The following is a 27,401-nucleotide window of genomic DNA, read 5'->3' on the forward strand; positions in this document are numbered from 1 at the left end:
TTCCTGTATAATTCAATTAGAAGTGTTGGTTGTTTATCCAGCCTGGCTTTGCTGTCGTCCACCTGCAGAGCATTGCCTCACACGATGACTTTGTACTAAACGTGAGCTTTTGTGGCACTGTTAATCTGTGTTAAAGCATTTTACTTAAAGCAGTTGTTCTCAACTGGTCTCACCCTGGGACCCACATTTTGCCACGGACATTAAATCGCGACCCACTTTTTTTTTTTTTTTTTTTAGAATTCAACCAACAAAATTTTGTTTTTCAAAAATAGCTTTTGAAAACACATCTATAATATTTTTTAAAACATAAATCTATATATTTTCCTGGGTAACATGCATTTCACAGCATGCCAGTCAAAAGAAAAGTTTCTTTCAAAATAAAATACAACATGAGAGACAATAAGCATTTATTTAATTTTGACCAGCTGTCCGCGACCCACTCAGAACAGGTCCGCGTCCCACCAGTTGAGAATCCCTGACTTAAAGCATTTAAGAGTTGAGAGGCCATCAAAGTCAGGTTGTTTTGTCATTGCGTTTATATTTTATACAAGTGTAGTTTTCCATAAGTCTTGTAAAAGGTTGTTACATATATGATTAAAAACATTTTTCCTTGTAGACGGTGTTGTGCATGTTTAAAACACAGGAGAAAGTTGACCCGGACCCTGACTGACACCTGACCTCAACCTCAGCATCTGGTTAAGATCTTTTGCATTTAATGCAAAATGTTAAGCAGTGTCAGAGAATGGGATTATGCTTTGTCGACAATGAGATCATGAATTTCCACATCCCGTTTCTCTCTCTCACATGGTTTATTGTCAGCTGTTACCTGACATTTAAATGATCTCTTGGTTGTTGTGTCCCTCTGTTACTCATTTTATTACTCATATCTCCTGGCCTGAAGACAGTACGTTCATGTAGAGGAAGAATAGTCAGGTTGGAACCATGTGTCCTCAAAAGACTTTAAACCAAGGAGATCCACAAGCAGCAGCAGCAGCAAGCCATCATCTATCATCTGCATAGTGTTAAAGTTTTACTTCATCTCTCGCTGGCCCAGCTCCTGTTTCAAAGATTAGCTAAGCTGCTCCATCTGCCAAAATCAGACACATGAGGAATTACACAAGTCCAAGGATTTTGAACATCAATATAAATTATTATTATTCTGCATTACAAGGTTAGTCTGTGTAGCATATGGCTGTAATCAGTTATTGTATTTATTAAATTAATGATTAACACACCCTAAAAGGTCAGAATTGGGAATTCTGGATCAGACTTTTTGTTCACTTTAAGGGGGATAGTAGTAATACAGTTGTGATAAATTAGTCACAATAGAGTGACTTCATTGGTCACATTTAAACTAGCAAAAGAGCAGCAATACATTTTCTTCTTTAGCCTGCTGTGCTTAGCCAATTACAGCTACGAAACATTATCAGTGAAATTAATATTAGTGAAACCAATACAGTAGCATATTTAGATTCCCGATTGGTCATTTTCAAGATAATAAGAAGTAATTTACTCTCAATATAGCCCAATGTGTGGTTTGGTTATTTGCCGAAACAAACATTTCATATTCAGGTGTGATTTTACATTACTATAGTGTTAATGTTTGCATGTTTTCTGCTGGAAAAGTTAAAATCCATATTTGGAAGTCCAGCTCCCATGAATAATGCAAACATCTGTGATGTCACCTTGCGGAAGAGCTTTGTAGAGTAATGTTAACATTAAGAAATATTTCAGAAAAATTCAAAAAGGGAAGTAATGCTGAACAATGAACCTTAATCGCATTTATTTTTGATGTTTTCACTATTGCAGTAACCTAACCTCAGATGCTGGAGTTTAAACTTACTTCTTCCATCTCCGCAAATGGGGCCCTGGTGTGTTGATGTGTTTTTTGTTCCAACTACCGTGTTAAATTCCTTGTACTAGTTGTACTTTCTGATTCTGATCGTTTGAGTGATATATATGTTCGCCAATCAGAATTGCAGAGAACCGCCTTCCAATCAGAGATGGTTACAGGACACACACTTGTATGCGCTGCAGCAAGTCTCTGAGTGCGCTAACTACACTAGGGCCTTATAAAATCCACGTTATCCACGTTAACAGAATCACAGAATCAAACATCAACTAAACCACCGTCTAAACTGGCAAAAAAAACTACACAAATCAACCCTGACTCCTAAATCAGAGCTGACCAGTGCCCGCTTAACTTTACTGTGTCTGTAAAACTCTGTCCGTTTCTCGTGTAGCGCTGCTGCGCTCTGTGAGAACAGCAGCAGCTTTAGTCAGTTTTACTTGCTCAGAGCGTTTAAACATCTAATCAGAACTACAGAATATCCGTGGAGAAAGATGTTCTGGATAATTTAAAGTAGGTTAATTTAAATTAAGTTGATCAAAACTTAATCAATAAGCCTGCTCAGATTCAGTAATCCATTGATCCCTGAGGGGGAATTGAGTAACAATGCTGTTCTCAGACATCTTTGTATGACATGAATAATTAAAAAGGAGCAGTCAGAATAATCCATGTCACTACAACTTATATAACCCCATTATTTTTAAATTACAGTTTTATTTTTGACATACATTTTGGTTTAATTAGTTTTCTTTTTTTATTAGTATGTATTCTGTTTCCTCACAGTACAATTTATATCTTCCTTTTAATTGTATCTTACTCTATTTTTGTTTAATTATGGGGTTTTTATTTATTATTTTTAATTTTTTCCTCACAAAAAAATTGTTAATATTTCTATTAAAATGTTTGTTATTAACATATATGTCATTTCTATCTATACATGATATTGGGTCCGAGCAGCAAAAGCAATCAGAGGTTGTTAAAGCTCAGTCAGCGTAATGTTATTTATTTATTTTTTTTTTTAAGCTCATGTTCAATACTTGAAGAAGTGCGTGTATAATTTCTTACATACATTTATCTTAACTAGACTAATGCAATTGTTTTAGTTTTGTAATGTTTGTATACATGCACCTAATGAATAGTAATACAAAGTTGATGATATTGGGTGGATTTCTTTTCGACGCATGAATTCTTAGTTCATTGTTTACATCAACTTAAGCCAAGTGGATAATCTGTTATATTGTCCTGTATTTAGCAGTTCAAAGTGTCATCCTGTTATAATAATCACACCTCTATCATCCAGAATGATGAGGTAAGTGTTTTTTTTCTGTGGTTTATTGCTGTTGCAGTAAATCTAACATGTCGTCTTTACGCTACAGCTACTCAGCAGAAGCATGTGTACTTCTCATCAATGTGCTCTGGGCACTTTACGCTTTTCAATGAAAGCCTAAAAAGCTTACGTGATAGAAACTTGCAGACTCAGTCATTTCCTTTCATGTTGCTTTACTGGTTGAACCCCAAACCTCTTGTAAAGTAAAACCCAGCATGGTCTCTTTTTTATTTTATCTAAATACAGCAGTGCACAGTAATTAGAGGAGAGATTTTTGTTAAAATCCTCAGAATATCTCACATGTTGATGGAAGATGTTTGAGAGGGTACGACTTCCCTGGCACAACGTGGATAAATCACACGTTATTTGAATTCCTGATTTTAATTGCGACTGAAACCACGTCTGGAGATGTTGGAAGTCGGCTGAGATAAGCAGTTTTTTCTTCGGTCGTTCTTCTTGACAGATGCCTTTTTGTTAACATACAGTTGAATCTGATTGATCTATCACAGGATAGCATGATCAAGAGATTTTGAACGGCATTATTGGTGGAACTGTTCATCTGTCACACTTTCGAGACATTCAACCCTCGTTTTTCCAGTGACAAAAAGCACGTAAATGAATGATTTTGTCCCAAAACATGCATGTACGGCATTTTTGTGTCATGTTGAGGGCCGATTTTAGATAAAAAAGAGGGAGAGAATGAAGAAACGGTCAGATTGCCTTTTTACTTGTCAGCTATTTTTCCATTTCAGAACCTAAATTCCAATCCAACATCGGGTAGATGCACAAATACACAGTAGGGCCGAGAACCAAAAGTGGCTTTTTTCTGCCATATGCCAGTTTTTCCTGCCATGGCACCTTGTCCCAAAGTGTCCCAAATTGTCCTACATTGTCCCAAATGTCAACCACATTGTCCCAAAGTGTCCCACATTTTCTTAAATTATCCTACATTGTCCCAGTGTCTTAAATTGTCCTACATTGTCTCAAATTGTCCTACATTGTCCCAGAGTGTCCAAAATTGTCCCTCAAAAATGATCCTCCATTGTCCCAGAGTATCCCAGTGTCCCAAATTGTCCCACATTGTCCCAAATTGCCCCAGAGTGTCCTATATTGTTCTACGTTATTTGAAATGTGGTTGTCTATTTGGTGGACAATAGACTTTTGTGGTTGACATCTCCAGACCACAGTTGTGAAATGGTGAGTGCTTGTTTTTCCCGAAAAAAAATAGTTCTTAGTAGTAGCACCGCAGCCGCCGCTTGTGCTACTATGTAGTAGTACGGAGGTGGCATTCTCACCTTAATTAGCCCTACCAATCCCTCCAATTTTAAATACACCTTAACATACCACCCCCCGGAGGGTACGACCGCCGCCTCTACCCTCCGAAGCCAATGCACAACATACACATATATACACAAAGATTGGGTGGGGAGCACCTCATACATTCACTAAACACACACATGCTGGGTGCTCTTTTCGCGAGGTCTCTCCGGGTGGTGTTGGCCTTGCGGGGCATGGGGCTGCCTCTCTCCTTCGGGTGTGGCTTGGTGCTGGCCTCATCATCTGGTGGTCTTGGGGGCAGTGCCCGCAGTGTGTGGGCCCCGGCCGGCTTGCCGCGCCAGTGTGGGGACAAGTTGGGACAATTTAGGACACTTTGGGACAATGTGTTACACTCTGGGACAATTTGGGACGTTCTAGGACAATGTGCCACGGGAGAAAAAACTGGCATATGGCAGGAAAAAAAGCGCTGCGGCACTTTTACTTGTGCTGCGACACAAAAAAAACTGCCACTTTTGGTTGTCGCTGTCTCTCCAAATACAATCAAACACATTCATAGAACGGGTAATTGAATCTATTTAGACCGCTACTCAACAGACCCATTAAATCGGAGCTAGCTTCACTACAAAAAGTCAAACATTTACAGTCAACTTAACACACAGAACATGACATTGGGACAGCTTCATGTTTGGACACTGGATTTTCAACATATGTCAACTGACCCTTTCACTATTAGTAGTGCTCTCTTTCTCTCTCTCGCTCACTCGTAAACTTCTGTGTGGGCCTCTTCTTACAGTTGCTTCATCGCAGCCAACAATAACACAGCCCTACTTGTCCTCTTCCTTGCCATTTTACCGTGCGGTTTTCACTAATGTGTAGCCTTGAAATACACAGCCAGCCATTCTTTTTTTTTTCCATGTCTTCACTAGTACCGTCTGTGGTTTTTAGCGGAGGCAGTGAGGTTTTGGACCATCAGCTGCCTTTAGCTGTCAGCATGTGTGAATGGCATAGCTGAGTGTGTGCTGAGGTAATGGGATGTTTCAGCCTCAAACAGAGCCATGCTACCAGAACAGGATGAGATCATAAAGTAGTGGTTTCCAAATAGGCCATTGTTATCCCCGTTTTACAGCAAACATGTGCAGAATTAAGTAAACTATGAAGCAAAAGTAGGCAGAAGACATAACCGGAGGTTCTTAACAGGATTTGTAAAACTGTTACTGCTGCGAATTATAATAAAACTTCAGCATTTGGATTAAGAAGTTAGTAAATTAGTAGATTTAGTGATATTTGACTTTTTTCTCCATGCATGCCAAGTGGAATAGGAGAATTTACATATTCAAAAATTATGGCAAACTAATCTCAATATACAGTATGTAGGTGAAACACAATTTTGGAGTCTGTCTGTAAGGGAGTCAATGCTATAGGGAAACTAAAGAGAAACAGTTAATGAAGTGAAGACAAAATGCAAGATATATAATTTAAGAGCAAAGAAAAATTCTAGGACCAGAACAAAAACTGAGTGTGAAGCAGTCGGGATAGGAATCAGGACCTTTAAATCTGAATCCGTGCTTGGGAATGATAATATTTAGCGCGTTATAACAGATTCACTCAGATCGCATGTTTATTATAGTCAAACAAACCAATTGCATTGCTTGTGTTTTTTCACATTCGATGCAAGCTTCATTGCACAGGGTTACTCAACCGAAACATGCTTTTGCACGGGCTGTTGTGTTTGCTCATGTTTTTACGCAGGCAAACTCTACACTGTAAAGACATTACGGGAAACATTGATTTTACAAAGTTCATGTTTTTCTTTACCTTTATTTAAAAAATGTGCATTAATAAGCTTCAAGGCTTAAGCATCATTTATCTTTACTTTGAATCAACATTTTAATCTGCTACACTCAAAAAAGAGACACTGCAATGGTAAAATTATAGCTTTGTGTTTAAAGCTGCTGGCGACGATCCCTATCACTTATTTTAACACAGATAAAGACAGAGGGGGACTTTTCTGCGTTTCTGTTTTTTTTTAGTCTGTCACAAAAAAAGAGGAAGAAGTCCAGAGCCCCACAATGTTAAATTGTAATCAAATTGTATCGAGCACCTGTTTTTTATTACTTCCTTCCACTGAACTATGTTAACACGATGTGGTGGTCTGTCACCTGCCTCCGATTTAAAGGAAGTGTTTGGAAGTATTTTGGAATGTTTCGCTTTGGTTTTGTAGGACCTGGCAGTTACAGCTGCTTTGGCTTAGTGTCAACATTATACTCAAAACATTTTTTTATCCCTGAGCCTCCTGCAGGCATAGAAAAGACAACCAAAGGTGTTATTAAATGCCTTGCAAGTCATTTATTCCAGCACCTGTGGTATAAATAACAGGGCTGCTATACTCTGTTGGATTACTCAGTGAAAGTTCAGGCTCTTGCTTGTCATTGTGTTTTTAATGACTCCTATCAAACACTGCTTTTATTTGTGAAAACAGTAGCTTCTCCACCTTCCCCAGCTTTGCAGCCAGTGAGGGAGTCACTTTTTCCAATGATGTAATTGGTGAGGTTGAGCATCTATGAATGATTATTTCATTTTCTGCTTGTTTCCATCAATTACTCTTTTTTGCGTTACCTCCTGTAATATCACTCACGGCCAAGTCTGGTGCTTCTCGAGAAAATCTAAGTACAACAGGCTGTTCCTGTAAGTGCAACATGGAGTTGCGAATGAATGTAATAAAACCAGCAGCTGAGATGAGTTTTCATGTGGTTGTACACACAGTCACATTATCGTCAGGGGCTGGTGAGGCTGAAAGTTGAGTTGAGTTGATCAATGCTGGATGACAGCTGAAAGCAAAGAGGATATGAAGTCAGCTTTATCTTTGGGAGTCCAGTGCCCGAACAAATTCCTGCTCTTCTAGTCAAAGGTTTTTCCTGTGAATCAGCAACTCCCTCACAAATGAGACCTCGGGTGGTTATGTGGGTGGTGGATTTGGTGGCGCAACTCTCCAGATATCTCTGTTTCTGGAGGTTGAGTGGGGGATTTCCTTTCCTCCCCCGCAGGGACATCCTGTTATCTGAGCCACAGCTCAGTGGAAAGGTCTTGTTTCAGTGAGTGGACCTCTATTTTCTTCGAGACGGCTCAGTAGATTTATGCAAGTGGTATTTCAACACTGACCCTCCATAATGAACATATCATTATTTAGAATTAGAAGTGAATGAAACTAGTGTATAAAACATAACAAAGAAGGATTTTAACTGCTTAAACACAAGTTCACAACAGTTAGAAACAGGATATTGGGCAATTATATCCAATTATGACTCTAGCAGCTGTGTGTGGGATGACTCAAGCCAGCGGAATTGCATGGTCTTCAAGAGAAATTGATACAACAGGTATTTTAAGCATGGAAAGTGGAGTTTAGTGTAAAGTAAGTGTTTACTACTTTGGATGTTATTGAGGATGTAACTGGGAGAAGGACTGGGTTTGGTTTTGTAAGCACTGAATGTGCTGGATACATCAGCCAAAACAGCTCATCATCACTGTAGTTTATAACAATCCTTTGGTCTAACAGCTGCTCCTTTGACTGGATGATGGATTAAGATAAGAGCATTATTGGAGCACAAAGAATGAGTCCCTGCGATGTTTTCTGATGTTTGACGGTTTGACAAAAGGATTTCTGAGAGATCTGATCTTGAGGGATTACTCTGGATTTTCAGCCACACCTAACGGTACGTGTAACCTCGGCTTAGTTTGAAGATTTAGTTAAAGTGCTTCTGTCCTGCCTGTTTCATTAAACATCATGAATTGGTTTGGTCAAGCTGACCTCTGTCCCTCCAAAGAGTGCCTTTAATTACTGTGTGCTGTGAAGTAGTAACTCAGACAGCTGAGAGAAATGTAGGCCAGTGTTGCCCCAAGGGCCTTTGGATAAGAAACTGGGTGTGGAGACCTCTGGCCTCTCTGGTTAGTTTTCCTTTTAACTAGAAAGGCTTTTAATGATCCACCTCCAGGGTTACGCACGGTCCAGCCACAAAGGGAAAAGGTGGCCAAAATTTGTGAATTTTGTCTGAGACAAATGGAGCGAGAGACAAACATCTTATGATGTTTCAGCTGTTTGGTTTTAGCTTTGTCCAAAGAAATTCTCTGGTTTATGAGTAATCTGCTGGTCCTGAGCTTTCTGACTCACACTCACGAGGCTTTTCCAACTTCAGCATTAGGCATTTTCCTCTCCTAATTTCCTCTTTCACCTTAAACATTAATATTGTTACGTGCTTGCAGTACAGGGATCACCCTGAGAGGAACAGCTTATTAGGATCAAGGTTTGTGTGAGAGAGGAATAACCAAGTCTAATCAAGTTTCACCAGACAATGCTGAGAAATTTGAATTTTGTTTGTTGTTACTTTGTGGAGTAAATCAGCCTGGTAGTGTTGTTCTGGAAAGAATAACATATAACGACTCAATATCGGATTGAGATTGTTTCTTTCTGTGAGATAGAAAAACTTACCGATACTAACCTATTGAGCTGAAAAGAAGAATTAATACATGTGTTTACGCTGCTCTATCTACTTCTTTGATTTGTTTTGGATAAATTAATCCTTCCATAAGTTTTAAGTTTACTCTATGATATCTTAAATCTTGGAGTAGAGCACAGAATGCTTATGATACACAGATGTCGAACTTGTGTCCTCCTGAGTGTTCTTTCTTGCCAAATAATTTCCTCACTGATAGGATATCATTACAATCCAGCCCTAAGGGGAAGCTTTTCAGCTCTCTACCGACTGCAGTAAACAGTTACATTGATCCAAAAACGTATCAAATGCTCACGTGGGTTTAATAGTTACTGTGACGCAGGAGTCCTTCTGTTTACTGTCTTAACAAAGCAGCTGTAGACTTCATTTCTCGCCATGAAATACAGCCTTGAAAATAGGTCTTGGCTGCCAGGGTGTTGATGTGAAGGATTCTTGGAATTTCTTTCTTTTTCTTGTGAGATGTTGATGAAATCCAGGACTTTTATTCTCTGCCTGTTTTAAACTTTACTAGAAAAGCCGTAATGTCTGAGGGACATTCCTTACACATTTTAATCAGGGAGTCTTTAGGCTTTAAACCTCAGAGGTGGGATTTGAGTTAATATTACAAACGGTCTGAGGGTTTACGTGAAGAGTCCAGTGCACACAGTAGAGGAAAGGGATGCAGATGGGACAAGTTAGTGAGCAATAACTCAACACAGGCATCATCCCTGTGGCCACACACACACACCTATGCGTCCTCTCCCAGAGACAATCTGCCCTCACTGTGACTCGGCTTTCACCTCCACAGGTAATCTCAGCACATGCTTTGATTTCCTGAGGTTGCATTTAGAGGAAGTGGCCAGTGTTCAGTTGTGCTACAAAGTGTGTTGACTTTATTGCTCGAGCAGGCATGACGGCAGAAAAAACCATTGCCAGGTGGGCCTGTCGTGCAGATCGAGGGGTACCGATGGATATCTCTCCTGTTAAGTGCTTCACGATGGCTGGGTCCATCACTCACTGTCATGGCTGCATTCACTGACACAACACTGATGGAAACAACTAAACACAAACAGGCTTTAAGCAGTAGTGCCTTCATGGTAGTGAACTGACACCTCACCTATTGGAGAGGCATAACTGCTTGTTACTCACTCTAGCTAAGATTAGTTAGTTTCTTTTTGCATTCGCAACATCACAGGAGGTCCCTGTAAGGCAAATGTGTCAAACTCAAGAACCGGGGGCCCACTCTGGTCCTATAGAGCATACAATTTGGCCCACAGGAGAAAGAGAAAACATTGATTATTGTCGTAGAGATCTCAAATCACAACTCCAAAATATTTTTAGGGGCTTGCGTTTTTCCTTTGTTTATAACACATGAAGGCAGTTTTTAATAATAATAATAATAATAATACATTTTATTTAAAAGCGCTTTTCGAGACACTCAAAGACACTTTACAGCATAAAAACAACAAGAAAATATGACAGAGAAAAGAAGTGAGTGAGTGGGTGGGTGGTTTAAATGTTGAAGGCTGAGTGAAACAGGTGAGTTTTGAGAGATGATTTGAAGGATGGGAGGTCGGTGCAGTTTCGGATGTGGCTTGGTAGGGAATTCCATAGGGTGGGGGCAGCTACAGAGAAAGCTCTGTCACCCCAGGTTCTGTGCTTGGTCCTGGGGACAGTGAGGAGGTTTGCATCTGAGGAGCGGAGGCTGCGGGAGGGAGTATAGGAGTGGAGCAGATCAGTGAGGTAGGAGGGGGCCTGATTATTAAGGGCTTTATAGGTGAGAAGGAGGAGTTTGACTTCGATGCGCTGAGGAACGGGGAGCCAATGGAGGTTTTGGAGGACAGGGGTGATGTGGTCACGCGAGTGGGTGTGGGTGAGGAGGCGGGCAGCTGCGTTTTGGATGTATTGGAGTTTATTTAGGAGTGTGGAGGTTGTGCCAAAGAGGATGCTATTGCAGTAGTCAAGGCGGGATGTGATAAAGGCGTGAATTAGGGTTTCAGCGGCAGGGAAGGAAAGTGATGGACGGAGAGTGAGGTAGGATTGTAACCAGGTGAGGGCATCGCCAGTGATATTAAAGAGGGATTTTAAGCGGGAAAGTAGGATGGAGTGGTTGATGGTGTCGAAAGCAGCAGTGAGATCAAGAAGAACAAGAATTGAGAGTAGGCATACTGGTTCATATTTGGCCCCTGAACTACAATGAGTTAGACACCCCTGCTGTAAGGCCTGTAAGGGGGGAACACTGTAACAAACAGCAGTGAATGACAGAAACAGCTGGAAACAACAGTAACTACAGTAATGTGTCTTTTGAGTCCAGGTGATTTTTCCAGTGTAATTACTAATGACCTTATCTGAGTAACATTTAAACTGCGGTAAAGTCATGAATGAAATCGGGCCATTGGATTAGCTGAAATTACAGACGGCACAGGGAGGAACCAGCTTCTCTTGGAGTCCTTCATGTCGTACACGACCACAGCCAAGATGACGCAGTGTAACCCTAACCTCATATCTTCAGTTTTTCCCTGATTTATGAATGTAGCATCTCATCTGAACAAAACGCTGTTTGATTCTTGTAACACTTTTAATGAAGCTCCAGTAAACACTGGAGAGATCTTTCCAGCAGCATGAGAAAGATACAGATTGCATTAACATTATTTAGACTACAGTTAGTGATAATGTTATGGTTTCTTTCTTTTCTCTACCCAGCTAATTTATATCAGATGAAAGAGAGTTTTTCCTTGATGTGCGGAGTGTTTTTTTTTTTTTTTTAAATAGAACATTTCATTTTAAATCATACTGACGGACAGATACACACCTCAGAGGGGACAGGAGGCGTGAGCAGTATCACATACACAATGTATCAGCCAACATGGCAATTCCTAATGTTGTTTTTTAACACTGTCCTCATGGTAACTGAAGCATTGCTCTGTGAATGAGCATGACGCCTTGTCTTAATGGCTCCGTAGTGGCCTTCAGCACAGTGTGTCTCTCTTATGAACTGTGTCACCGCTTGGGAATGTGAGACATGCTCATTCCTGTGACATTTCACCACTAGGTCATCAGCATGGCACCCACACAACCCCTGACCTGCACAGTACACAGTGCAGCCGCTCACAGCCGGATACATCAAAGAAAGACAGCCGACCTGCACAAAGGGTTTCACTACACGTGGAAAAAGGTTTCGCACGTACAGACTTGCTAGCTTTTGTAAAACTTAAAAGAAACACATTTTTCTTCTTAACAAATGGAAGTGAATAGAGTACTAGATCAGGGTTTTATGAATGGCACAGAGACTGGCTGTTCAATCATCCGTATTAAGTCAAGTCAGTAAAATCTTCTAAGCTAATAGGATATTGTTGAACCAATATGGTTTTCTTATGACTGTGTTTTCTTCAGTTTGGCCTGAATTCCAGTCCTCATGCTGTGTGTCAAGGCTGGTAGATTTGTGTAATGTGACAGCCTCAGCAGTAACATGTCGTATTTCTGATGGAAATACAATTCACTCAAAGAGAATGGGATTTGATGGTACTTCTTTATTCTCTTCTTTATACAAACTATGTAAAATATTGCTGAAAGAATGAACTGATTTTAAAATTGACTGATTGTTTGTTGGGATAAATCTCAACACAGATCTTCATGGGACGCACATCTTCGGAAAGTATGAGAATGTGTTATTGAAGGCATGTAGTTCCAGGAATCACTGCAGTATTTCCTCGAAAGCTTAAAAGTATTTAACTGCTGAAAAAAAAGGGGGGAAAAAAACCTACTTCTCCCCACCTTTTATTTTCCTCTCATTCCACTTTCCTCTTCACACACACTAAAGTGAAATGCAGCTGTGCACTGAGCCTAAGGCTCACTGCAAGAGGTTTCAAAGTCAAACATCACCTGAGAAAAATGGTGAGAAAATGTTTAAAATGAGATTTTGTCATTTCTCCAATATTTCCATTGAGGATTCATTTGTTCTTTGTGCCTTCTTAATATGTACAGAATGTCTTTCCATCATTAAAAAGAACTCACCTCGGAGTCTGAGTTATTGCTTCTGTCACTTTCTGGCAGTCTGTGCCAAAACCTCACTGTGGTTGAATGTAAAAGTTTGTCTTGTGCATTAGGGATGGTTATCACGTTAACGATAAACATCACGATAAATAAAAACTAAATAAATAAATAAAACATATAAAGTGTAAACAGGTTCCTTTCAAACACAAATAAATCTGAATACATCAGCACTAGACACATTAAAAAAGGCTACAATAGCTGCTGACTCAAAGAGTTCATGAGCTGATATTTTATGGATTATATTAGGGCATTTGGATCATTCTATTAGTGTTACTCTATGTAATTAATTTATTTCACTTAAAAAATAACTTAATTAAGTGTTTTTACTGCTGAATCTTGTTTCATTAATCTTATAATGAGTTACATAAAGTTATGATTGATAAATAACTCTGATTTCCTATAATTAAACCAGATCAAGCTTTAATTAATTTAATTATTCATTCAGTATATTTATGTGTACTACTCTCAATAGTTACATTAGTCTAATGGGAACAGCTTTGTCTTGTGAACACGTGAAATATAATTGTAAAATATTGCGTTTCACAAGTTGGGATGGATGAATAGTGACATTATTATTTATGCTGACATTTCACAAATGCATGTAAAAAGAAAAATGCCCTGTGCAAGAAATTTCTAAGAACAAGAACTGAGACTTAGACTCTGAAACAAAATATAAAAGGTATAAAAATAAATTAACCAATATAATCAGAAGCTCTAAGAAAGAATACTACACAAACCAGCTTGAAAAAAATACAATAGTATGAGAGGCCTCTGGAGTACATTAAATAGTGTTATAAGAAGAAATTCTGAGAAAAACCCTATTCCGGATTATATCATGCAAAATGGAAAAAAGAAGCCAAACTGGAGGACATTGTAAATGTTTGACATGGTCATTATCGTTTTGTATCGTGGGATGACATATTTTTACCAGTGAGAATGTTTTTGACTAAATATCTTGAATGACGATATATCGCACATTCTTATTGTGCATGTACTCGTTTACATTTCAATGCATAGTCATGCTTCGGTTGGATCACTTGCCAGAGGTTCTTGAAGAATCCAAATATATTGCATCATCACACCAGTGAATTTTATCTTTTTTTCACTCGAAAAAAAAACATTTATCTAATTACAAGTATTTCTCTGTTTCTAACAGAGATGTTAGGTTTTGCGCCTGGTAGTGACGTTTTTTTTGTGCAGTTTTTGGTTGAAGCTTGATTAAATCATACATTTCATTACACTGCAGAAGGATGTCACAATACAGTAAGTCATTGTAACAATCCAAGAAGAAAGTGTTTTATCTTAATACAAGTTACAATATTGAAAAGCAAAAATTGTTATTTTACTACTATTTTAACATAATTATTAATATTGCTTTTAGTGTTGTGCCTGAACGCATTCAATGTTTATTCATAAACATGTTTGTATTTTGAGTGAATGTAAACTGAACATAAGGCATTTCTGGCTGATGAACGTTATTGAGTGTGTTTGTAAATGGCGCTCTCTCACAATTTAACTTCATTCAAGAGAGTGCCAGATAACATAGACGAAAACCCAGCTAAAACAGGCTGTAAACAGGCCTTCGTATGTAGGTGGAAAACACCATATCTGGCAACAGCAGTAGTTACCTGCTGGATGCATCATTAAGTAGAGACAGCAGGCTGCAACCACCTCTACGATTAATATGGTATCTCTGTATGATCATTTAAAATAATTTTATTAAGTTCACCCAAAGCAGATAAAGGAATTAAGTAGGGATGTAACGAATAATCGTAAGTCAGTTAAAAATTGATTCATAAGTATCACAGTTCATATCGATACTCTGAAAATTGAATCGCAGTACTTTTTTTAGTACTTATCCAGAAGTGTAGGAAGCAGGCGGAATCTCCTACTACTTTCTTTCTGGCCGCCTTCTACTCTTAAACATGTTCATAAATGATTCCTTATCCCCTTAGCACCGAAAGAATATCTGTAATATTACGTGAATATCTGTAAAAGTCACGTTTTTCTATTAGCTCTGTCTGCTAGCGCATAGCATCTCTTCTTCAATGCAAGAATATCTGCATGCCAACCGACCACTGGGTTACCAGTGCCCTCTGCTGGTCCAAACAAATAACTGATGTAAATATAGTGCAGTAACTGTTTTTTTTTAAAAGTCCAATTGCTAAGGCACAAAAAACATTTTTAGTTGCACTTAAAAAAAAAAGAACTATTATGCAGTTTTGCATTGTTTATTATAGAACCAGAATTTAAATTAATTGGCTTCTTCTTCATTTGTATTATTCCTTTATTTATTTCATTCAAGATTTATTGAGGGTTCATCTAATTTCCTTCTCTGGAATCTTCCTTTTACCTCCTGCTGAGGGTTCACACTACTAACCTTGGCCTCTCAGTGGGAGCGTGGTTGAGCAGAATGAACTTCATTCCTTCTTCCTTTTTCTCATAGCCCCTGAAGTGACCGTTCTTTGTCTTTTCTCATCCTAGTTTGTGGAGGTTAACGTACTATTCTGTCAAACAGCTGCAGGACAAACTGAAATGACTTCATTTTAAACAACGATAGAACCAAACACAGAAAATAAAAATGTTTTTGATTGTACTTAGTTATTGTCTCATCATTTGGTCTCATTGACTGTAAATATTGAAAGTTATTATAGAATAACCTCGACCAAAATCTGTAGTGTCTTGATATTCAACATTGATATTAATACGTAAAAACATTGTGAAATCATGCTCATAATGTAGTAATGCAAACTCCAATGCATGAAACTTTTTAAATACATCTAGTCTGGATAATGAGCCTTACCTGATATGTAAGTGTAACTGTTCCTTTTATCTTCAATTATATATATATAATTTTATACAGTTTATTATATATACTTGGTTGTGATGCTACTGGTATTCAGTTGCCCCTGTTTGTAAGAATCTTATGTATTTTAGGCGCTCCTTAATCTCTATTTGGTCTTTTTACTTGTCTAAACATTGTCCTGCCACTTTTTCCAACATATTATCCTAAGTAGAACGTTTTAAATTTTCCAAGGCCCCAGGGGGACTAGTTGACTTGTGATGAATGATTTTGTGATGAAACATTGGTCAGGTTCACTCGGTCGCTGCATTGTTTCAATGACCTCCATGAAAAAAAAGATATATCCATTACTTTAAGGTTGTTTGAAGTACAACAGAAAACGCTGCCTCGGGGCTTTTCAATTTTCTACTACTTTCCTGTGTGGAAATTCACTCTGACACTAGAAGTGAAAAAAAAAAAAAGAGAGTGGCTCACTGGTTCACAGGTTGTTTCTGTCATGATGGATGAATACCTTACTGGGATTTTCGAGAGTTGGGTTTAACCCAGATTAGTGTCGGATTCATGAGAGCACTTTAGCTTGTTGAAGTTGTTTAAAAGATATTTCACTCACAGGGAGTTCTCTTCATAGAGATGTTAACATTCATCACTTATCCTTATATTCATTTCTTAACCACTCCAGCCTTTACCTTTGTATCTTATAGCCACAACTCCACATTGATGTCAATATGTTAAATTGTATTTCGTATTTTACATTGGTACAATGATATCAGAAAGAATGGGTAGCATTGTGTACCCTACCCTACCCTACCCACATCATGTTCACCTGTTCACATTACAGACACAGTGGAAAGACCCATGAGGGAGTGACCTTTGACCCCAGCACCTGAGTGGCATGTCTGTAAATCTGCTGACTCTCATAATACTCCCCTGAAGGGAAATCCCCTCATGGGGCATTATGTGTAACTGGAGTGAAAGGTCTAGAGAGTTTCCAAATACTTTGGTTTCATATTGTTTTCCTCTGACATGGTCCAGACATCCATGTTTCTCTTCTTGCTTTGTCAGCCTATTCCAGCTTTACGGGGAGGAATTGGTGTTTATTGCACCTTCTGTTGGCCTGCTCAACAAATGTAAGGCCCTTCATTGTCATTCCAATAATAGATGTTATAGGATCATATTTTTTACTCCTGGAAGTTGGTTAATGTTTGCACTTTAGGGTTTACGAGTCTTTGTCTCAATAAGTTCTGCCCTTAACATATGACTAGTAGATTTTTTTCCATGCGTTAATGGAGCTGCAAAATGCTAAAGCCTGTCTCAGATTACACAGAGCAATGACAGCAAAACAAACATGTTTTGTTTATTTTTATTTATTTTTTTGCTGTTGCGTCAAATAGAATAAGTAGACCATACCAGTCAATCTGAAAAAGAAATGTGTAACAAATTGAGTAGTGATCATGTTATTCTGTGATTGAAAATGAATGCACAGCTCTAGTTTTCAAATCTTTACAGTGGCTCCCGGTCTGCCTCAGAATAGACTTTAAAGTTCTGCTGCTGGTGTATAAAAATGTGAATGGGTTTGGTCCAGAATACATCAGTGAGATGTTAGTCAGGTATGAACCCAGCAGGTCTCTCACATCCATGGATACAGGTCAGATAGTGGAGCCCAGAGCTCACAGTAAACATGGTGATGCTGTGTTTAGTTGTTATGCTGCAAATAAATGGAACAAACTTCCAGCAGAGCTGAAGTCAACATCCAAGTTACAGACACTCTTTTTCTCTACTGCTTATAATTGAGAGGGAAATTTTTGGTCATGTTGTTGATGATTTTAAATGTTTTTGGTTTTGGTTTTTTTTGCCAAATTTAATGCACTTATAGATTTTAAGCTGTTGAATGTTTTCTGTTGCACTTTTTGATCATGTAAAGCGCATTGAGTTGCCTTGTGTATGAAATGCGTGATACAAATAAATTTGCCTTGCCTTCATCTGAAATGTGTTTTTAATGTGTTGGGATGAACAGGCAGTTTATATTATTATGACTGCATTCACATCTGAAGGTTTAGCTATTGGTGAATTAGTGAAAGTGGTGGTCATTTTACCTGGTGACACGTAATGGTAATGAAAGGTGTCACAAATAATATTTTAAAGCGAATATCACATAAATCCATAGTATTTTCCTGTTAAATGTGTGGCTGAGGGGGATAACGTTGCTCTTATGATGTGATCTCATGTGATTTCAGAGTAACATCTTGATTTTGTAAACTATCTGAAGCATATAAAATGTAACATTAATAACTATAGTGACTCTGTTAACGCTATTTAGCATGTTTGGTACAATTTTGGGAGGTTTGATAGCAGGTAAAGTCATTTAAATAGAAAAAGATGAGGAAATGGAAAAGTGTAATGTGATGCTGAAATGGGTGTACCACAAAACGGAATTTGGAAGACTTTGAAATGAAAAATCTTTCCGTACCATCAATAGTCTAGCTTTGCTGTCAAAGTATAAAAATACACATTATTTACAAGTAAAGTCAACCGGTTTACTCACTATTTAACAATAAACTAAACAATGATACCTGTAAACTCTAGAGTTTAATTAAAAGCTAAATTCCCATTGACTTTTTATAAGGGTAATTTTACAAGTTAGCATTTAAAAATGAATCCATCAACTTTGCCATACAACTCGTAATGAAATAACAAAAATGTGAATTTGTTTTTACATGTTGCACTTTTATTGCAGGCATTTTTTTATTTGTGAAAATAAAATAGAAAAACGAGTGAATTATACTGGTGGTAGTCTGTGGTTTTTCCTTCTTCAAAACTGTTTAAGGAAAGCATAAGTAATAGCATTTATGGTGCTGATGTCTGTACATTCCCGTAAAAGTCGTCACGTTGAAACCTTAACCAACTGTCAGAAAGGCTATTAACAGGAGCAGTCAGTTTTCCACTCAAATAAAAGGAACCTTTATGTGAATGGAAACCAATATAGAATGAGATCAGAGGAGTGAACAGAGTGAGTAAAAAAGAGACGGGCAGTTCACTGGGCCTGTTTTTAGAAGTTCCTGAGAGAAAGACTGGGTTACTGTATTTGAGGCAGGGGTGAACGTGAGAGCAGTGTTGGGAGGAGAACATGAAGGTGGAGGAGGACGAGGACATGGGTGATTTTCCACCCTGCTTACTCTGCTTATAACACACACGCACATGCACACACACCTTGTAATTTTGAGGTTTTCACACAAAGCTTCCCTTGTGTTTGGTGAAACTAGCCAGTATGCAATGTCAGGCATGGAAAAGGGCTTGATGGTCGACTAAGGATACAGTAGCTGATGTGGTGCCAGTTGGCCTGGGTATATCTGGGAGGAAAGAATGGTGCTGCCTTTCACTGTCTGCTAGATTAAGTGAGATGTCTGAGAGGAAGGCGAGAAGAACAGTGGCAGTGATTTCCTCCAGCAGCTCAATGATGTCAGCGTTAGTCCAGGCACCTTCACAGTTGTATAAACAGCAGTTCCATCTCACCATTTCCTGCTCCCGATTAGTATTAATGGGCAAAACTGTATTTGGATAGATAATAGATTCAGACTCATGATGACTACCTGGTTCACATTTTGGTTCCAAATTGGTTTTGGTCACTTGTTTTTTTTTTTTTAACCTAATCAAAGCAGCAGGTAGTTTCCACTATCACCATTTCAGCTGTAATAACACAGACCAGGTGAAGGTCTGCGCCTGCACACAGTGGCATTATTATTCTAAAAATGATTTCCCTTTAATGTGCAAAGACTTTTAGGAGAGGAAAAGGTCGGCTTTTCCCAATGACTCACTCCTCACGGGTGTCTTTACGTGTGCTGTGAAAAAGCTTTTCAAGCAGTGATGGCTGTGTAGCTTTTTCAGAAATTCCTTTGACATGATCTTAGAGGAGGAACTCACCGTGGCCACGTCTGGGGTGAGGACAGCCAGAAAGAGGCCACTGTGTGGAGCTGTCAACGAGATCAGGGCAGTGAGGAACACGAGCGTTATGATGGATAGAGAGGGTAAACAAAAAAAAGAGAGGTAAAACATCAAAGAGGGCCTTAAATAATGACATCACAAAGAGGGAAACAAAAGCTCTTCAGTCATTTTTTCCCCACTGTGTGTTGAACGCGTGGCAACAGCCACTGGTCAGCTGACAAACTTTATGATCTACAATCATACGATGCAGATTGGACGTTAATGTGTTGTTTGATGGATCAGCAGAGGTATAATTTAGCAAGGCGAGCTCATGAATGGACCTATTTGTGCATTCCATGGAGGGTGATGACATTATCTCATTCAGTGCCAGCCATTTTCGAAATTTCTACCCCCTCAGTGCCAGCCGTTTTAGAGCATTTTGACTAATTTTTAAAGACCCACAGAATATATTTTCCTATGACAATCTGAATTCTGACACAAGAATTCTGAACAGATTAAAGTCTCTTATTTCTTCAGAAAAAATAATTTTGTTTCTAGCTTGTTTCGTTCTTCCGTAATCAGCAGTTGAATAGAGGCAAGTTTCAAACAAATCGCCAGTTTGTGAAAAATAATCGGCTTTTTCTGAAAAAAACCTATTAGTGACTGAAGCAACTTATTTTTTGCTTTAGGGACACCAGGCTTTTTTTTGTATTTTAGCGTTCCTCTAAGTCTCTCCCCCTGTTAGTTCCCACACACGCAACTTCCTCCACACATGCCGAGTGTCAGCGCTTGCCCTGTTTTTTTTTTTTATATCATTTTGTCTCACCATCGCTGCACTCTCAATAGTCCACTTAGTTCCACACATGTTCTGGTTGAGTGTGAGCTGCTGGGAACTTCAGCATCAACTCTCGCAGCGCCATTTTCTGTCTCGTAAACTCCTTTCCTCTCCCTCTGAGCTCTGCTCATAACTGCCTACCTACATGTCACCAGTTGGTCACTACATCATGATGCAAGTTAGATATTCACTGGAGAGCTTCGTCACACTGTCTCCTAGCAACCCCAGCCGATAACACAATTCACATCTATAGACGTGAATGGCACTCAATGAGTTAAGGAGGATTCTGTAGCCTATAAAGTGAAAGAAGTAACTATACATGATTGGGGGTGTTGTCCATTCTATCGCTGAGGTAGATCGAGTCGATATGTAGCATTTAATCAGTGTTGAATTCAGATTCAGACTGAACTGTTAGTGAGCCAGTGAGATTCATCCTATTTGGAAAAGAGCACATTTTCTGTCCACATGGTCACAATTTAGATGTGTGAAAAGAAGTGATGGACACTGATGATGAAAAAAAGCATTTTTTGATACTACAATCCAGATTGTCCCCTGCTTGTAAACGATATAGAATAGTTTTATACACACTTACGTACATCATCTGTAATCTTTTTAGTGTTTCTAAAGGTCCGGCCAAAGACATCCAACTTTTTATCAAACAGATTTATGACCTCGACAAAAAGCTCATACAAAGTTTATAGTGTTTGACTGTTTCATTGTAATCAGAATCAGAAGTACTTTATTTATCCCAGGGGGAAATTACAATATCCAGGAAGATTAACATGGTTTTCATAGGTAACGTTCCTTTAATAATGTTACAAAATGCGTTAAATAGAATAGGAAATGGTAACTATATTGAATAATCAGAGAATTTCTTTAAGCGCAAGTATTAAAACGAAAAAGGCTATTTGTTTTTACAGCCTCCAGGAAATTCTGAATTCAGTCAGAAAGTTGAAAGTTCACACCGTTAGCCTTTAGAGGTAAAATGAAACTGAATACGTCCCCAAAGGGAAGTAATTTTCTATAAACAGCTTTTCCGATAGTACAAGCCTCATGCAGAGCACACAGCCAAAGAAATTATTTAACAGAAGCTGTTATAGCTATCAGTGGCTATAAAGGTTTCCCTTGAGTCGACACTAAGCTTTTTTTTCCGGTGTTCATTAGGTGTTTACTTTAAAGATGTTTTGAAAAGTTGCCTCTAACTTTTTCCAAACAGATTTTAAGCTTTGGTTTTTAATGATCATTTTCTTTCTATAGCACAAACCATAAGGAGTAACCTCTAATTCATGGCCAGTTTTACCAATACTTTTAAGTAGGGATAACGTGTCTCATTAATAGTCAAACATTGGTACAGTGTGTGGCACATTGACCGCAACCACAAGGTTGGAGCCTTGGTTTGGCCTTTCGGTGTTGTTCTTTATGCTCCTTTGGCTGCTCAGTTTTTCCTTTGGAGTCCTTGCATGTGTGTTGATACTAGTTGCAGCTGAAATCATGGCACATTCTCAGTAACATTACAGTAGAAATAAAGTCCTTTCTTGTTTTTTCTTACGTAAATAAAACATCTTTGAATAGTATGATGTGAAAATTAAGTTTGCCCAGGAATCAAGGAATGAAAATGAATCATACATTAGAGGCTGAGGTCTCCTGAAGGCGAGCAGGAAAACAGACAGAAACATTAACACGTGGGCTCTGTATACGTTCCCATGATGAACTTTGTGTATTGACTTTGTTTGGTTGGCTTTAAACACACCTGCTCTCATCCTTCCAACACCATATATCTTTTTGTTACATGTGTAAGTTTTGGGAGAAAAATATTAATAAATCAACTTTAAAAAAAAAATATTTAGTTAAATATTAAACTGTTTAATGGGGAACAGGCTTAGAAATTTGTAAATATTGTTCCCATTCACAAACAGAGATGAAGCCTTAAACAGGAAGCAGAACTCTGCTCCATTTACAGCTTTGGATTTGGGCACATTAAGTTGAGCGCTTTTTCATTCCTACAGTATGTAAAGTGTAAACATCATCTTTATCATCTGCTTGTGTGCGTAAACACAAGAAGAGTTCCCAGCTTCACAACAGGGACATTCAGAGACAGATGCAACCCCAACCCTTCACATTCAAAAGCCTTAAAACCAGCGGTGTGAGCAGTTTCTTATTAGTCGTTCAGATGTTGCTGCTAGAATGTGTTGAACATCAGGGGGCACGAGGACAGGAGAGTTTAAGGAAGCTGGACCTAAACAGTACTAAGGGTGCATTCACACCAATTCATTTACTCGGATACGCTTCGTTTTGTAGGCACAAACAAACTCTAGAGCGGATCAAACAGAAAACATTTTAGAGCCATTTTTTTGTCTGTCTCAGAGCATTTCCAATAGAAGCCTAGAGCGATTAGGAGCGCCGTGAACACAACCGCTCCCGGAGCAGATCAAACACAGGAAGTATCGGCGATGATGTAGAGTGCACGGGATTGTGGGTGGTCAGCAGAGCTTTAAAACACCCAAAAGCACAGTAACGTGTTGCTGCCCCATTGCTGAATATTGTGAAAGAACAAACAAAACAGGCAGAAGACGCTCGCTTTGACCCATAGATGAGATCCTCTTTTTTGGGTTTGTGCTTTTCTGCCTAGAGAAGTGTCTACTCCAATAACCCTTAAGCGGTTAGCTCATGCAAATGCCCCAGAGGCTGTTTGTAGCAAATCAGAACTTGCGCTCTCGACCGAGTCTGGGAGTAAATTGGTGTGAAAGAACCCTTAATGTGACCATGTGCTTCAAACTACCTATGGCAACTAAAGCCTAGCGTTAAATGGTTACAAATGTTTACAGCAAACAGTTATTATGAATTCTAACATCTCTCCCAGGTGCCCAATTAATGAGATTTGCCATTTTATGGATTAACTCATTTACATTTATTTATTTGAATTAGATCAGAGTGGAGGAATGGTACTGGAGCCTCTTTAGACCCTCATTGAGGGGGCAGACGGGTGATTGAGGTCCACCATTAAAGCTTTACAGCCTCTGAACATGTGATTTATTAACTGCTTCTGTGTCCACTGTTAACCTCAACACTAATGTCTGTCAATTCACTGGAAGCCTCTAACCTCTGAGGGCCATTAGAGACTTGGTGAAACAAACTTTGCTCTCTGCCACATTAGACGGCTCTCCCTCAACTGTCATTACCTTCTCCTCTCCTGTTTCTTGATGTTTCTGCTTCAGGTGGGTTCTGAGGCCTGGCACCAAGACGATAGCAGCAGATCCTTTTAAATCTTGTCCATGGTTCAGTGCTGATTCTCACATAACTAATGATAGCAGTGACTGGACTTAAGCTATGCAGCTTGATACGAAAACGTCACCATTTTCACTCGGTACGCACATCAGAGCGTGTGTGGTGCCAGTCCAGATTACTTTGCATACTTGGTGATCAAATGGGAGCCCCAGAGGTGAAAAGCTTGCATGAGTATGTTTGACTTGGCTCTGCCATGTTGCCACTTCAAGAGCACTTCAGTCAGGGTGGATCCAGCAGCTTCTAACACGAGTGGCTCGTCAGCCGGGAGGGCAAACCAGGAGCTTGGACTGAGCTCTAGTTCTTCTCATCTACAGGTGCTCCTTTGAAAATCCTGCAGTGGAAAATTTTACCCGTGGTGTACATGACCACATCTGTTGAAAGATTCTCCTATAATGGCCCACTTTTAGTGTTGTTGGAATTTAAATTCCATCAGAGTAGAAAACTAAGGGGCAACTGTAAGAATATTTATCAACGCTGCAACACTTTTTCACCAAGGGAAATATTAAAGCAGTTGAGTGACGTCTTTTAGAGCTACTATTTGGGATTTTGCAAGAGTCTGGATCATAGTTCTCTCTTTACTATTCTAATTTTGTTGAAAGGATAATTGTCCAATCATTGACAAGGACAGCTTACCTGTAAAAATGTATCAGCTTAAATTGTGTTCCTTCAAACACAAATATGTTGAACATTATTCACAGTTTATCCAACAGCGTGCTATGTTTTTCATAACCTATTTACTCTAGCAACTCTTTGTGTGCTAATGTACAGGCTGTGGGGCAGTGTTGGAATTATTTATAATCCGTTTTCTCCCTTGACATTTTGATTTACTAACGGATTCCTGTTTCAGCCCTGTGTTGTTTTCCATGACCACACTGTGCAATAGTAATCTCATTCTAAAGCCATTATTTACTCCAGCCCCGTCAATCCTGAAGGGTTGTTCTAACCTCTTGCTGGGCTTCGTTTGGTGTGTGTGAGCATGTGTTTTTTATTCAGCGGCCTTTATCTCTGACCACTTTGAACACTTTGAAGCAGTACACAGACTTGCTGCTGAAAAATCTATCTCCACAAATCAGAAGTGATTATCCATATCAGTGAACTCAGTTGATAATTAATTTGAAGTTTTAAAACCACTATCACATGCTTGTCGGCTGGACTTCCTTCTCCTTCTCCTGCTTCTATTTAGCAGGAGACGACATATGACAGGACTAATGTGTAATTCATGAAACATTCGTATTTGACCAATCCCAGCATACAAATGATCAGGTCTTAAAATCGGCACCCCAATATCTGAGATGAAGCAAAACAAATACGAATTTAAGAAATGCATTTAATCAGCTACTGAGCAGGTGACGTCTGCCCCCCTGTGTGCACTGCGAGCAACTTGACAACAGAGATCGTGGAGACACACGGATATGACGTTTATATCGGCCTCAGTCCGCACCTTTTAGGCAATAAGTATCATGGTAAAAGAAATTAATGAAAGAAACTCTTTTTTGAAAAAAACCTTAAAAATGTCCAAATGTTGTCACTTGTCTGTGTTTATTATGCCTTTAGACAATTTCACCTAAAATGAATCACATTACTGAATGAGGTCCTGTTTCCTCCGTACAGCACCTCATCTCCAAGACAGAGCATAGCAGCGCATCCTGTGTGCATGTTTGTGCGCAATGGGTGAACCTATGCGCTCCTCCGTAGCAGAGTTTATTAGCAGAGTTATACGATATTCCGTGAAAGGAAAACCAAAAAAGTGATATCAGTCATAATGTGGGCTTTTTCAAAATTCATTATATTTTGATTAATTCATTTTAAAAATCTGTTAAACCGGTTCTGAATGTGTCTGCTTTTTATGCTTAAATATAGCTGAGGTTTTTTTAAATACCGGTACTTTATTTTTAGCCTCAGTCAGTCAGAATTGATAAATACCGAAACATGCCTGAATATGGTTGAACGCAAGTCTTACGCTCAGATCTGAATGTAGGAACGGTTAATAAATGAGGGCTGTCCCTAAGCTGCATTATCAATTAGATTTAGAAAATGCATACCAAGGCTTCAAAAATCCTACAGGTGAAAAAAGACAGACTTAATGGAGTTTCAATAGTTTTGGGGTTTGACCTTATGGGCTGTTTAGTCTTTGGACAACATATCTGATCAGCTTCATGCCCACTTGATGTTAGAATGATTTACACTTGCTATCAGCTGGCCTCCGGAGTCATGCACTCGCCCTCAGGGGCCTGAGGGCTGTAGGGTCCACAGGAGAAGGCAAGTGAGCGTAAATCACTTTGATGGGATCCTTGCTGTTTAGTCTGTGCTTTCTGGGAAAAGGCATCAAGAGATGATTATCTAGCTTTAAAAAGTACAACTTAACTGCAGTATCGTCCTGGAAAAAAATAGCATTCTTTCTGCGTTAGCATGAGGAGATGAAGATTGCAGTAGCAGAGGACGGGTGATTTATCAGCATTGTGTTGTTCCATCAGTTAAAGGAAGAAAAATCCAGCTTCTCTTTCACAAACACTGATTTCATCGGTCTTAATGCTCCCCAGGTTTTTACTTTGCCCTCAAAACTATAAAGAACGTTTTTGGTTGACCAAAATTTCAGGCTGCATAAAGTTTATATCTGTATCTGTAATTTCTACTCGCACACTTAATAAAAACAGTAGAAGAGAAGCAGCTGCCAGTGTATTGGGTTTTATTTACTTTTTCTTAGTCAGGGAATGCAGGGAATAATCCACGTTTAATACAACGCGTTGTTAGGATTAAATATATCTCAGCCCTTATTTAATGTCAATAAAAAGAACTGTTTGCAGTAAATGAACTCTAAACTCTTAGATAGATTTCTATTTAACTTAAGTTGTATATAATGAGATGTACTCAACAGTTTAATATGTTATGGTTTCATTTATTCAGACAACTTTTTTAGGAAATTCACTTTGAAATTTACTTTAATCTCCTGACAGGTTTCGACTGCCAACTGTCAGTCTTCCTCAAAGGCATCTACGAGCAGTCGAAACATATCAAAAGATCAAAGAAAAAAATCCTGAAAAAGTTGTCTGAATAATAAATGAAACGTTAACATATTATTTAAAAAAAAAGAAGACAAAATGAACTTGCTGGCATTATTAAGCCTATTAGCCTATTCCAGCTAACTCAGGGTGTTTGATAAGGAGAATATGCATAACTGATCAATTTGATCATGTTTAATAATTTTTATGCCAGAATTCCTCAAAAAGGATTTACTGTCTTGTTACTTTGGAAAAATACAGCATTTTCCTAATCTCTCAGGTTGTTTTTGTTTTTAGTTTTTTTCCCAAGATTGTGACTAACAGATGTTGAACAAAATATGGAGCAGATGTCGATAAGGAACTCTGGGCAGCGTTTGGTTTAGTCGTTGCTCACCACATAAAAGCAACATTGTCTGACAGGCTCATCATTCTTTCAAAACAAGCAGGTTTTCTGTGGGAACCAATGGTCTGCTTTGTCCATCACAAACATTCAATGTGTCTTTTGTCGTGGTCGGAGCATTTTCTGCCACCCAATACACAAAGCATTTTGTTTGTGTGTGTATTTAT

General features: G+C 38.8%; 1 protein-coding gene across 2 annotated transcripts in view; it reads left to right on the forward strand.

Annotated features, from left to right (window-relative positions):
• p3h2 (prolyl 3-hydroxylase 2) overlaps nucleotides 1–27,401 on the forward strand; it is a 55,082-nt gene that overhangs the window by 9,571 nt on the left and 18,110 nt on the right. Inside the window, exon 1 of one of the 2 annotated variants that reach the window (XM_028443481.1) lies at nucleotides 8,009–8,164. The exons of the other annotated variant lie outside the window; for it this stretch is intronic. The gene's annotated coding sequence lies outside the window, so the exon portion shown is untranslated. Of the gene's footprint in view, nucleotides 1–8,008; nucleotides 8,165–27,401 lie in introns of those variants that run through there. 2 annotated transcript variants of the gene reach the window in all.

The sequence above is a fragment of the Gouania willdenowi genome, chromosome 4 (genome assembly GCF_900634775.1).
Source record: "Gouania willdenowi chromosome 4, fGouWil2.1, whole genome shotgun sequence".
NCBI lineage: Eukaryota > Metazoa > Chordata > Actinopteri > Blenniiformes > Gobiesocidae > Gouania > Gouania willdenowi.